The 3,835-nt window shown below is 42.3% G+C and overlaps 1 pseudogene; it reads right to left on the bottom strand.

Annotated features, from left to right (window-relative positions):
* Positions 1 to 308: 308 nt before the first annotated feature.
* LOC142841383 (non-POU domain-containing octamer-binding protein pseudogene) lies at positions 309 to 2,708 on the bottom strand (annotated as a pseudogene).
* Between the last annotated feature and the right edge of the window lie 1,127 nt (positions 2,709 to 3,835).

Consider the following 3,835-nt stretch of genomic DNA (forward strand, 5'->3'; position numbering starts at 1 on the left):
AATCTGTGTGCCAGCACGTGGCTGTGGCTTACTGGTAAGAATCTGGTGTCTGTTTCCTTTGGCAGCTATATGGCATCTCTCTGACTCCACCTACTCTCTCTATATCTCTGCTGGCCTGGCTATATTCTTCCCTGTCATAGGCCAATGCTGCTTTATTCATTAGTCAATAAAAGCAACATCCCATATCAGTGTAAGGCTCAGTAGCCCCATTTTGTGGAACAAGTTCTTTTTTTTTTAAGCCTTCAAATGTGTTTTATTAAGGCGATGCTGCATTACTGCTCCATTTCTCAGAAAAAAATTCAAATTGAAGGTATCAGGAACAAATCAAACATAGTACACCAATAAAAAAATGCACAGTGTAACTACCTAAGATAGGCAAGGCTAAGAGCTACTGTCAGACCTTCAACACACAGCAACCTTGTTCCCAAGATTGTACTAGACCTATCAAGAAAAGCTGTGAACAGCAATATCAGACAGAAAAGGGCATTCATTCTTGAGTAGTCCTTACCCAAGAAAAACATGGAGACAAGTTAACACAAGACTTTTTCTTTTTTTAAAGATATACTAAAATGAAAACCTCTAAGAGAAAATGTCTTCCTTAGGACATGAAGGGGTTATATATGAGATATAACAGAACCGTGTGTATGCTGTAACCTCTGCGGACATTTGTCTGAATTCTCACCTGGGAGAGAGTGGAGGAATTGTGCTAGGTCATTGGAGGATCTTTAGGTTTTGTGGTATATATGTGGCAGTGTCTCTGGGGTTTGGGGAATAAAGATGAAAAAGTAATTAAAACATGATGAATGAAGGAGGGAGGGATGGAAGAAGAAAGCAAGGAAGGAAAGAAGGAAACAGGAATGATCAAGATTAATGGAGCTCTCTGAGTTCACTTTGCTATGGTTCAAGGCCCTCAATAATCAACACATTTCAGGAATGCACCAGACAGACTTGAGAAAGAAATATACTACAGACTTTGATTTGTTAAATAACACCCCTCCCTTGCCCTCTGCCTCCAAGCATACTCCCTAGAGTATTACAGGCAGGGAAGACCTATCCATTGGGAAAAGCCCCTAACACTTTTCCAGGATAGAATTCTGGCTAGTCCAAAAAGAACCTTTCTTTTAAGGGTTGTGGGAAAATAGACACTGCAACTTTTATTTAGTATTGGCAGCATGTATTTGGAACAAATTCAGCTCCAGGAGCTGGACAGTTGAAAGCAGGAGGATTTCCACCAATTGCTCCAATTCCTTCCATTGTAGCAGCTTGGCCGAAACGTTCAGTTGTTGGTGGGGTCAATCCCAAAGTTCCATCTGGCATCATAGTGGCAGGTCCTGGAGGAGCTGGGGTACCAGTTGGCACAGGAGCAGGGGGCATGCCACCTCTATTGTTTATGTCCATAGCACCTCCCATAGCCATTTGGCCCATCCGTATCTCTTGTTCTCTTGCATCAGGGAAGGTTCCCTTGAATCCTTCCTGCTGTCGCCGCATCATTTCTTCTCGTTGCCGCCAGCGCCTGCATTCTTCCTCCTGCCTGAGCTCTAGCTGCTTTTGTTTCCGAACCTCTTGGTTATGTAGCTCCTCCATTCTCCAAAACTATTCTTGACACCTCATCAAATCCTGCTTCATTAGCATAACTTGGTGCTCATGGCGGCGTGCTGCCTCCATCTCCATCTCCAGCTTCTCACGAGCCTCCTTGATGTTGCGGTCCACTTGATCCTGCTATTGCTTCTCCATCTCAATTAGTGCCTTCTAGCGCATGGCATACTCATACTCAAAGGACCCCAGCTGTGCAAATCTGGGTGGCTGTTCTCACTCCTTGTGAAATTGCTGTTTTTTTATAACCAGCTTCTCTGGAAGTCCCTCATCATCATCTAACTGGTCCATAGGTTCCATAGTCACAGGCCGAAAAAATTTGGTTAGCAAGAAAGAGTCTTCCCTGCATCTGTCCAGAGCTTTCGGAGCAGCTGGCTTCCCTGAGAACTCAACAATGCCTTTCCCTGAGGGCCTTCCTTGGTCATCCACAATGACCACAGCCCTCTCCACCTGGCCAAACACAGAAAAAGCTTCTTCCAGCAGTTCGTTGGACACATACTGAGGAAGGTTGCAGACTCTAAGGGATGCACTATGATAAGCAAAGCGCACACGTAGCTGCTTTCCACGGTATGGCATATTATCCAACTCCACTTTGGCAATTTCTGCTAGGGTTCATGTTTCCAAGCGAATAAAGCCAAAGCCTTTATCCTTATGAATGAAAACCTCGCCTGCTTTCCCATATTTCTTAAAAAGTTTCCTCATTTCCTCCTCAGTAATGTCAGGAGGAAGACTGCCCACAAAGAGACGGCTTCATTGGGTGAAAATCTTCTCTCCTGGTTTCCTAAAGTTCTTCAGGTCAATGGTTAAACCTTCATTCTGGCTGCTGGCCTGCTGTCCATTTGCAGGTATTGGTGGGGGTGGTTGCTGCTGCTGCTGCTGATGGTGCTGCTGGTGGTGATGTTGATGGTGCTTCCTTGGAGTATGGTTCTGCTTCTCCAAGATAAAGGTTTTATTGCTCTGCATGTTTGCACGCTTGACTTCAATTTGAGCACAGCAAAGTGTCTGTCTCCCAATCCTCTCTAACCCCGACTTCCTCTGCCCACAGTTCTTTGCTCAGAGTAACAGCGACGCTGCACGGCCTCCACCATCCTGAGAAAAGAGCGCGCAACCGTCGGAAACGAGCCAACGGAGCTCGGTGCCTCCCAAGGGGGTCAATATTGGATTCCCGATTGGAACAAGTTCTTGAAGTCCAAAAAGGTTAAGCAATTACCCAGGATACAAAGAACCAAAAATTCAGCTTACTGGTTAACACTTTCTGTATCATTCAGAAAAACAGATCATCAAAGAAGAGATTTTCATCAGGCAATCTTAAGCTGTCTTAGTCCCTCTACTATATTGGGATATTTGCATATTTAAGAAATTGTCTTGGTTTTATGAATGATTTAAACTGAGACAGACAATGTTAGTCTTTTTCAGTAAAGTAAATTTGGTTCTATAGCAATTAAAAAAGAATTTAATTTCAGAAAGAGACCTCTAAATAAATCAGCCACTAGGCCTTGAGATAGCAAATGTGCTTATCATGGTGCCATAAGTACCACCTGTCACAGTCGTATCACAGATGATAGCCATAAAATAAATACCACATGAAGTTAAAAAGAGCCATGGAGACAGACTGCATTGCTAAGACCTAATAACTAGTGCTAGTGAAATATTTTGTAGTATAAAGATGAAACTAATAACAGTCATTATGGATCAACACTGTTCCACTAAGGGACTCAGATTCCATTTGCTCTGAGGATTGAAGAGTCTAATTTTATAGTTGGTAATTTTGTAGTTGCACAAGGTTTCTTTATGAAACTGTGTAGCAATATTTAGTGTTTACGAATCAAATATTGTATTTATTTGTTTCTCTCTCTTCTAGGGCAAGTGAAGTTGCAACTGTTCTTACCAGGGAAGCTAAAGTGAGGGTTTTTAAGTGTGGTTTCTATATTATCTCTTGAAGTTTGACAGTAAATATTCATTAGACATGTCAAACAAATTCATGGCTTGATACCCACAAATAATTCTAATCTCATGTTTCACATTGAAATCTCAGTGGGTTGTAGAGATCTCTTAGAAGTGTAGTGGTGGCTCAGGGAAATCAGATGACATCTTCTGGCCTTCGCTAGACCAAGCACACAGTGATGTACAGACATATATACATGCAAACAATCTATACACATATTTTTTTTAAAAAAAGGGCATGGGGCATCAGAAATATCTATGACTGTTTATGGCACTGAAAGCTTTTCATATAATTACT

This window comes from Microtus pennsylvanicus, chromosome X (genome assembly GCF_037038515.1).
Source record: "Microtus pennsylvanicus isolate mMicPen1 chromosome X, mMicPen1.hap1, whole genome shotgun sequence".
In the NCBI taxonomy this organism is placed as follows: domain Eukaryota; kingdom Metazoa; phylum Chordata; class Mammalia; order Rodentia; family Cricetidae; genus Microtus; species Microtus pennsylvanicus.